The following is a 10,591-nucleotide window of genomic DNA, read 5'->3' on the forward strand; positions in this document are numbered from 1 at the left end:
GTCTGCATGAGGATGACCAAACGCTTCACACGAGACACTGAGTTCATCTGCACTTAACCATAAAGTTCTACTAAAAGCTTAATGTGAATTATTGCAGGGGCACCAAGRGGCTCAGCAAATAAATCAAATCTAATGTGTAATACGATGTGATAAATGCAAAAATGATGATACTCATCTTATGCATAATAATGCAAAATTAGTGTAGCTTTGCTAATAATCMCTTCTTTTTAATTTATTTTATATGATGAACATCGTAAAATTGTTAAGAAGCGAYAGTTATACTGTTTCTATTACCTTAGCTTGAACATGCTAAACATAGTATCTACGAACATATTAGAAGGTCATTCCTGTTTTGGTGGCGTAAAATAGTGTTTAAGTCCAAATGYAATGTGGTTTAATGTGTTCTTCTATATTAGGTCTAAATACCAGTAAAAGTAGACTTGGTTAAAAAAAAGGTCAATTTGGAATTAAACATTGCCATTTGTTGGAAATAGCACAGTAAAAATAGAGCAAAGTGCATATTTTGGGTGCATTTCTTTTCTTTTTTTCTGGCATCACCCCATCTGACAGGAGAGAGGGCAATGATGTGAGGAAGCCCAGCAGTCCTGCACTCGTATTAGGGGGGAAAAAAGGGGCAGACTGGGTTTGTTAAGACGTTGAAACCAATTCATCCCATGCATACAAAGATGCAAGAGACTGCAGCTGGAGAAAACCATGTTATTTTATAGCATTTCTTCAAAGATTTCCACAAAATCCAGCCACTGGTGATTTGAAGATGCAACAGACATGGACACTTTGAAGASTATTTTTAAACCTCTTTTCTATGTTGAGGGAATGTAGACAGAAACAGAACAATTCTGATTGTTAACATTATGAGTTGTGCTTTTTTAAAGAACAAAAGATTAATTTATGAATAATATTTGTGTCATGCTTTTGGCAGATTATATCTCATAATGAAGTCTTAAGTGGCAGATTAACATTCATCAAATTAAATGTGAATGATATGTATTGGTTGTCACTTCTGCACATTAGTTAGTCTTTTTCTTTCAGCTGTTCCCTCTTCAGGTTGTCGCCACAGTCAGTTATCCTCCTCCATCTCTCTGTCCTCACTCCATCTGCCTCCATGTCCTCTAACTGTATCCATATATCTCCTCTTTGTCTTTTTCCTGGCAGCTGCATCTCGAACATCCTTCTACCAACATACCCACTGCCCCTGTGCACATGACCAAACCGTCTCTGTATGGCTTTAACTTTATCTTCCACCCATTCAACCTGCTCTCTGTACCTCTAATGATCTCATTCGTTATCTCATCCAACCTTGTCACTCCCAAGAACCTCAACGTCTTCACTTCAGCCACTTCCAGTTCTCGCTTGTTTTTTTTGTTTTTTTTTTAGTTTTTTTTTTAGTTTAGTTTTTTTTTGTTTGTTTGTTTTTTGCACCATTTTTGTGTCATTTAGGAACAGACTAAAAAGCAGTTTCGCATTTCATGACAAACTTCGCATTTAGTTTTTCAAAAAGTGTTAATATGCAGCGCCAAGCTTTATAATTATTATTATATGGTTTACTTTGTTAGCATTTTAGCTAAAACAAAAATGGTGTAAAAACCTAAACTTACAGTCAGGCCCATGAATATTGCGACATCGACACAATTCTCATCGTTTTGGCTGTAAACTCTACCACGACGGATTTGAAATAAAACAACCAATATGTGCATTAACTGCAGACTTTCAGCTTTAATTTCATTTGAAAGAACTCATTGAACAGCGCTTCACTGTACCAGAGGGACACAAATTCTAAGCATACCGCAAAAGCAACCAAAGAGAGTTTTGTAAGGCAAAGACATGAAATGTTATTGAAGTCAATCACCTGACCTGAATTTGATTGAGCATGCTTTTTACTTGCTAAAGACATTACTGAAGGAAAAATGCCCCAAGACTGAACAGGAACTGAAGACAGTTGCAGTAGAGCGTTACCAGGGATGAACCTAACATATGGTGATGTCTATGCGTTCCAGACTTCAGCCTGTAATTGACTGCAAACTATTTACAACCAAATATKAAGAAGTGTAAGTTTGATTTATAGTTTAACTTGTCCCATTACTTTTGGTCCCTAAAAAAGTGGGATGCACAAAAAACAAAATGTTGTAAACCATACACCGCTCATTGAATTTGGATGTAAATATCAGTTAAAGTGCATCGTGTTTGTTTCATTTCAAATCCATCATGGTAAGCTTAACAGCCAAAAAGATGAGATTTGTGTCGTCCAAATATTTATGGACCTGACTGTAGATAATTTGCTTGTGAGCTCAACAAAACAAAACACATAAGTTAAGCAGTAGAATTCATTATTAAGACAACATTTGATTCAATTAGATGTGACCCATCACATCAAATTGAGGGTTAAGTTAAATTAGGTCAAAATTACCTAAGCAACATTTTCAGATCCCTGGCTTTTCAACGTCAACATTTTGATAATGAGATCATTCTGATTTCATGACACTGTATGCCTTCATTTGTCTTCCTAAACATGATACATTAATATCTTGTCTGAATCCTATTTCTAGATTATTCTAAAGAGGAGTTTTTGATGTCATTTTAGAAAGGAAACCTCAAACAATATTTAGATACTAAAATTTACCAGCTGGGAAGAGAAACTGCTTTGCAGGGGAAATGACAAAACATTAAAGCTTTTATGCTAAACATTGTGATTTTATAGCTGCTGCTCCAAAAAGGGCTTCAAAAAATTCTTTACGATTATTTTTCAAATATTTCATCTAAATGACCCGTAGATAAGGCCATTCATTATATTTTGACAAAATGCAATTGTTGCAAACAATTTCAGCAAAACACAATGTCTGCCTATTTCTAACACTTTGTGACTTAATCCTTGGTTCAATCAAACAGTATCAATGGAATATCAGTGTGCACACTGACAGCATTACAAAGGACTACTTGCAGTACATGGTAGACTATTATTCCAAGTAATGGTAAATGGCTGCATTTATATAGCTTTTATCTAGTCTCTCTGACCACTTAAAGAATTTTAACACCACAATTCACACTCACTTCTTCACTAAAATCAGGGGTTACATGGGGTTCAGTGTCTTGCCCAAACTCTTCGGCATGTGATGGGAGAAGTCAGGATCTAAATGTCAACCTCCTATTTAATAGACAACCACTCTATCTCCTGAGTCATAGCTGCCAAAACAACATGAACTGACACTGAATGACTACAGCATATTTAGCCTACTGGACAGACTCCCCTGATGTCCTCACCTGATTGGCATAATAGTGTCAGAGATGTTAAAGTACACAGAGGAGCATGTTAATGTCAAAGGAGAAAAAGGCCTGAGAAACGTGTTTATTGTAACTGATATAATCACTACAATGGTCAAAAATAACATCACAAATGCCATTACACCATGCAGCCCTAATGTAAAGACAGATATTCAACATTTCTGTTCCAAAATATCTAAGTTGGCCTGCTCAGGTCTGGAGTAAGATTCTATAGGACAATAAAACCCTTAATTACTTGCACCAGAACAATAGCAAGTGAAATTTATATGGGCTGTGGAAGTGGGACCCAATCATTCAAAGCTCACCTTATCYGTCAAAACTCGGTGGCGGTGTGACAGCACGGGCGCACCGCCAGTGGAAAAAGGGGCATTGGCGTTTATTGACGATGTGAAAGAAGCATTCTGAAGTGTATCTGTAAATACTGTCGGATCTGATTCAGAGAAATGCTGCAAAACAGACTGGAGAGTGCAAGGTGCCGGAAATCCAACTGTTAAAGCAACCAACAAGCCTCTGAAGGAAAAGAACCAGACTGGCTGAGTCAGTGTTTGTCATTAACCTAATTCAGCAGGTTTAAGCCAAGATTGAGAGCAGGAGAATCCACAGAGGAGCAGCAGAGTTAAATACCTTGACAGGAATTAACCTCATGGATTCTAAATTTTCAGGTATTGATTTGATTTTGCTATATCTGACTTGACCTAATCCAAAATGTCTGTGTAAAAATGTTTGAAAAGCTCAAAATCTGCATTTCGCTGGTTTTATCTCTAAAGTCATGTGATACGCACTGTTCAAAGTTGAAGGTTAAATAAAACCAGCATGCTTCTTTTTCTTCGAAATCTTACGGAAACTCATTACCTTTACAGCCACTCACTCTGATAGGCATCACCTTTTCTACAAATATTCTGCAGAAAATCCATTACTACAGATTGTAAAAACTAAAAGCCTCATCTTGTGAAAACATGTGGTTCAATGAAATGATATGTCTGTGGCAGACCGTGTGTGCAGTCACAACTTTGATAAGTTAATTTGTGCATCATTTGCCATGATAATGCACAAGTGACAGTTTATTACATGCTGCAATCTTTGATATGCCTTTGAAAGCGCCTCTGACTTTCAAGCAACGTGAGTTTTATCCAGCGGAGACTCTCGCGGAAAGGCTGTGAACACACGCACACCGTCTCTGCTTCAATGAGCTATTGCAAATCGATCACGGGATAACTTAACATAGGACTCCAGGGAGAATTGTATCAAAGCGCGCTACCTTAAACAAGCATGCRTGCTGAAATCATTTTAAAAACCGCACACACACACACATATGCACAATGGTTGGAACATCCTGCTGTCTGATAATAGATTGGCTAGAACGTTTGTTCCACATCAACCTGAATGGATACCATCTCCACCTCAAATTAGTTTTAGTGAGTCAGCAAATGTAAGATTTAGCGACCTATGAAACTAAACTGTGTCCCAATTCAGGGTCTGCATTCTACTTAGACCGTGGCCCATGTAGGCTATACCCTACGCAGTCCAAGAAGGCTGAATAAAATGGCTGTGAAATGAGATGATCTAGTCTTCAAATGACATGTTTACGTGACCACGCACTACCCCATTACTATAGTGATATGATTTATATATTGTGCGTTCAGACTTGAGATGCTTAAAAGGATACTCAGCTGCAGCCTTCATTTCAGGGGTTTCATTTGTCAGCCCCATGAGAAGGAGCCCATGAATCGGGACAGCCTTTGGCAGACATCGAAGGATGCAGCCCCTGAATTGAGACACAGCCAGAGGAAATCAAATTGAGACATAATTAAGACACTTAGTGATTCAATTGTGACCAAAGATTGTGCACGTCATTCACAGGAATGTTGTGTCAGGGTTCGACAAATCCTATTGCCCGACTGCCCGGGGCAGGTAAAACCCATATTCGGGCAGGCGGGTGTGTCCCGATGCCTGCCCGACCGGGCAGGTAAACCTTTTTTTTTTTTCATAGGGCCATTTATTCAAAAATATTCTGAAAATAAATGAAGAAATGTAGCATTTTAAAACACTTAAAGAGAGAATAAATCCTCAAAATTTCCCCTCCCACTCTTTACGTCGTGTCATCGTATTACGGGATTATTTCATCCCTCCCTCCTGCTGCACATCGCGCAGAGGGAAGCTTTAACAACCGTAGTTTTTTTCACACCCAAGTTGTCAGAGAAAAAACTTGTTTTTTATGAATTGTTACCCACAGAGATGAAAAAAATATGCGGACATTCRTTCAGTCATAAAACCATCTTGTTATGTAACAGTCGGGTTCTGCTGCTCTGCGCAGCAGCAGAGGGTCAGTTCAACAGGCAGAAGCTCGTTGTTTGGCAGGCCGACATTACATTTATTTGGCTTCACCACGCTTACATAACAGTTATCTGAAATTGTTTTATGACTAGATTAGACACATTAGTTATTTAGGATAAAATAATAAAAGGTTTTATTTTCCTTTTTTTTAATTTGGAGATCTTTCCAGCTTGAGCTTGTTTGCTTGTTGAAGTTGATTTTTGAAAATAAGGGGCATGATGAGTTTTTTTTTCTGCACTCTGCACCGTTTTAATTCAGGGTAGGGTTTACTTTGTTATTTTAATGATGTTTATTAGATTGTTTTGTTTTTATGAATGAAAGAAAGAAACAAACAAATAAATAGACATCTCCAGAGTTGTAAAGTAACTAAGTACAAATACTTTGTTACTGTACTTACGTAGAATTTTTGGGTATCTGTACTTTACTTGAGTAATTATTTTTCAGCATACTTTTTGATTTTACTCATTACATTTTTACACACTTATCTGTACTTTCTACTCACTACTTTTTTAAAAAAAGGTAAGAAGTAGAAAGTCGTTTCTTCTGTTTTATTTCGAGTTGCTATTACTTAAAAAAATACTATCCTGATAAATTGTGTCTCCTGGATAGAGTGAATTTAATTGTGGTTGGATGAGAAGTATAAATATGTATCATTCTGATACTGTATTAACTTGTACACAACCCATCACAGCTGCATGCCGTTAGAAAAAAAAATTTTTTTGAGAAGTCACCTCCCAATAAATGTCATTTTGGAAAATCTAACTGCTCACTTTTACTCAGTACTTTTACTTTTAATACTTAAGTAGATTTTGTGTCAGAAAATTACTTTTGATACTTAAATACAAAAAATATCAGCTACTTTAAGACTTTTACTCWCGTAATATTTTTAGAGAAGACTTTAACTTTTACCAAAGTATTTTTATGATAAGATACTTGTACTTTTACTCAAGTAATATTTTTAGAGAAGACTTTAACTTTTACCAAAGTATTTTTATGATAAGATACTTGTACTTTTACTCAAGTACTGTATCACTTTGAGGTACTTTATACAACACTGGACATCTCTTGATATATTTTGACKAGGCAAAATACCTATTCAGGATATCTCTAATTATATTCTGACTAGTTTAAATAACATTAGATTTATCATTAAGTTGTAGGGAGACCAGTTCAAAATATCTTAAATGTATCTTTAGATATGAGATAGGCTATTCAATTAATGTAAATTTCAGACTTTTTCATGTTCTGTAAATAGTATTTAAAACAAAGCTGCTGCTGTTGATCATTCTGTTTTCATAAGCATTTTATCAAATTTTGAACATTTTTGTTTCAGGCAGGTAACTTTTCTTGTCAGGCAGGTAACATTTGTTGTCACCTGTCAGACGGGGCAGGTAAGAAAAAAAATCTTGTCGAACCCTGTTTTGTGCGAACATCACAATTTATTTGCAGTAATGTTCAAATATGCGAATATGACGTTTGGACTAATCCAGTATGATTCCAAGTGAAAATCTGTGTATTTTCTCACAATTTTGTGTCTCCATCTAGTCGCCTCGTGACAWACAAGCTTAAGAAGTGTATAAATCTGACGTTTGCTCCATTTAGGTTGTCACAAGTAAGAAACAAATTCAATGAAAAATGTATGTATGAACAATTAGTAACACATGCAACATTTGGCCAACAATCTGTGCGTTTTAAAAATATTTTCCTGTGTTTACCAGCATGTGTGATTAGGTTTTGYCCTTTCTTCCAAGCTGACAAAGGACAGTAACAGAGGAGCACCACTCTGTCGTAATGAACACTGGGGAGGCTAAAAGTGGAGCAGGTGAAAGGAAAACGAGATGGAATGATGCGCAGAGGGGAAGAGGCCTGGATGGACAGATGGATGGATGGATTGCAGATCTAATTTACCCCCCTCCCCGACTCTGCCTCCGCAAACTCAGAGTCTGGAAGATACTATGGCCTGTGGTGTAGCTGCAAAGGAGCCAAATACTTTGAGGGCTGACAGTCTGTCYGAGCAGAAAGAGGACGAACAAAAGGGTTCATTACTGATGATGAGAACTCACAGTGAGACTTGTTGTACAATAGAAGCTGTAATACACCKTTCTGAGTGGCTCAACTGTAGGACTTTTCGTAGATTTTGTGTGTTTGTGTGTGTGTGTGTGCGCGTTCGGACTCAAACCTTTTGAAGTGAAACTCAGTTACGTCTCGTAAGTTGACTTTCAAAATGTTACATAAATAAATCTATACTCTGCTCGGCACAATATCTAATTTAAATTGAGTTACCTGCCAGTCAGTTTGTCTGTCCCGGGAAGCAGAGCGAGAGAAAGTCTTTAGCTACATCCTACACTGATTTGATTTTCCTGAAGTACACGTAGGAGATGCTGCTTGGAAACTGAATTAATTTTAAAACCACTGAAAAAAAATATTAACCAGTACTTTGAAAGTGAGGTTGAGTGGAGAGGTTATGACTGCAACAAGCTTTGAAGAACCTGAAATTGAACAACTAGAACTATTTCTGACCGGATTGCTGAGCTTATGATTAACCAGAGTGGGATCAAGACCAAAGTGGATTTCTGCCATCTTAAAACAACTAATCTCTAAATGTCAGTATTTTTTTATGCAAACACTATGCTATAAACCTTTAGATTGATTTCACAGTTATATTACCGAATTATTTACAGAACTGTGTGTGTTTTGCAACAATGACAATAATGTCAGGGTTTATTCCATTCAAAAATTGAATGGAATAAACACTAACGTTATAGAATATTATAAAATAACTGTTATAGAATAGTCTTTGCATCAACCACAATTATATTTTTGAGATTAGAGTTGTTTTAAGACATCAGAAATTCACCTTGATCCTGATCAGATCATTGTCAAAGAAAACAGAACCATGGCAGGTTAACTAATCTCTGCTGCAGCATGACAGACARTAACGATATAGGTGGCAAGGTAGTGTTTTTAACTCTTAAACACAACTCCAGTTTCAAACTGTTCATGGAAATTGGAGCAAATGCCGTTTTACCCAGCTTTCCATAAGCATCAGTTTCAAATAACAGTTTTTAGCAAAAGAACTGATGGTTATTTCCAAGTGTAAATAGCCTCAACAGTTATTACTTAAGCTCTGCGCAGCCTGCAGAGGAACTTCCTGCAGGAATATCACAATATTTCTGCCAGAATAACCATGAAAAGCAAAACTGAAGGTAATGTTTAAGTTGAAATAAAACAGAAAAACATTTGTTTGGAATTTTTGAGATTGGAGTTGTGTCGTGATGGTATAACTTGACTTTGCTCTTATTGAATTAGCTGTTTGCTTGTTAATCCAGTCAGAATGAAACTCTATTTCCTCTAAACTACCTGAATACTGAATCTCAATTTAATAACTTCTCCCTGAATATTAGGCTTTAAAGTGAAATCCACATAACCCAGTGTAAATTACTAACTTCACATTTGTACACCGAAATTTTAGYCACAAGTGGGTTTGTCACCTAATTTAACAACAGATATTTCACTTTATTTTAGTAGGAAAACAGGCTCCTAAGAGATTTAATTAGTATTTTATAAATGTACTTTTTTGAGGGTGAAAACTGTTCCTCTCAACGAGTCCTATAACCTTTGATATAAAAAAATACACTGCACTTTTGTCTCATGCATTATGAAAATCCTCACCTCATCCTGCTCTCTGTCAAAGTCACATTGTACTTTTACTAAAATAATGAACCAAAACTAAATAAATTTAATAAATGCACATTTGAATAGGGTAATAAATACACAAATCAACAAATATCAGCACAAGAAAAAAGTTTTCTAAAACACGATTTTCTATCAGGAAATTGATCCATTTGTTTGCATGAAGGGGTGGAACCTAAAAACTGTATTGCAGCCAGTCACTAGAGGGCGCTCGTTCTTTATGGCTTCAACTTCTGGGTCTGTCTTTATGCTATATACTTAACAGACAACCACATCATTAATCAACATAGTGTAGCGATTCATAAATTACATGCTGCAGCTTATTAAAGTTTATTTCTGATTTTAAGAATCAGAAGTTTGCAGTCTGCTTCTCTTCTTTAGGTCTTTACAGCAGATAAGACATCAAATGGTCATAATCTTCCCACAGAGCCTAACTTTAAAAGATAAAACTTATTTTCATGCAAATAACATCGAATTTATTCGTTTCTTCAATGCATTAAGAAAAACACAAGTTGGATCACATGCAGTGTTGTTTCCCACATGCACATGTAGTTTGCAGTCTTGGGGGCATTTCTAAACTATAACAGCCCAGCAGGAGAGCTGCACGCCTGCTGGCCCCTCTGCCACACCCTCCACAACACTCTCCATCTTCAATTAGCTCATTATCTTCAGCATCAGCTGTCAGCTCATGACTCCAAAAATCACATTCCTCATGCACGAAGAATCTGTTCACCATCAAGATAATAAGACAATTTAAAAAAAAGGTGCACCTGCCTCTTCCTGCTGGGCCTGGATCAGCGTGAAATAAAGGATGAGCTCAGATTGGGTGCAGCTTCTTAAAGCGGGCTGCCGACCATATTGGTCTTATTAACGCTGTGTGGTAACACCCTCCTCATCCGCCGATGGCACTGGCAGCACAAAAGCGCTGCGTTTCGCAGGGCATTTAAATCACTGTTTATCTGCGCGAAGCTTCTCTGTGTGTCATCCTTCGCCTACAAACAATGTCACTTCGCCAAAAAAAATAATAATACAAAYAAATAATGAAATAAATACAGCAGTAAAGCGCGCGTGCACCTGAATCATTCCGTACCAGGCAGACAAATAAACTGCATACCTGTCCCGTCAGGTCCGGATTGTCAAGCCTCGGTCCAGATTCTGGTCATTGAGATGCGGGGAAACCAAAGAGGACACCGCCCCGGAGCGCCTTTTCGCTCTCTCTCTCTCTCTCTCTCTCTCTCTCTCTCTCTCTCTCTCTCTCTCTCTCTCT

The 10,591-nt window shown here is 37.1% G+C and overlaps 1 protein-coding gene across 1 annotated transcript in view; it reads right to left on the reverse strand.

Annotated features, from left to right (window-relative positions):
- Window positions 1-10,585, reverse strand: part of si:dkey-178k16.1 (band 4.1-like protein 1) — a 49,056-nt gene extending 38,471 nt beyond the window's left edge. The window contains exon 1 of the mRNA XM_014015798.1: window positions 10,439-10,585. The gene's annotated coding sequence lies outside the window, so the exon portion shown is untranslated. The remainder of the gene's footprint in view (window positions 1-10,438) is intronic.
- Window positions 10,586-10,591: the final 6 nt, after the last annotated feature.

This window comes from Austrofundulus limnaeus, unplaced genomic scaffold (assembly GCF_001266775.1).
Source record: "Austrofundulus limnaeus strain Quisiro unplaced genomic scaffold, Austrofundulus_limnaeus-1.0 Scaffold134, whole genome shotgun sequence".
NCBI lineage: Eukaryota > Metazoa > Chordata > Actinopteri > Cyprinodontiformes > Rivulidae > Austrofundulus > Austrofundulus limnaeus.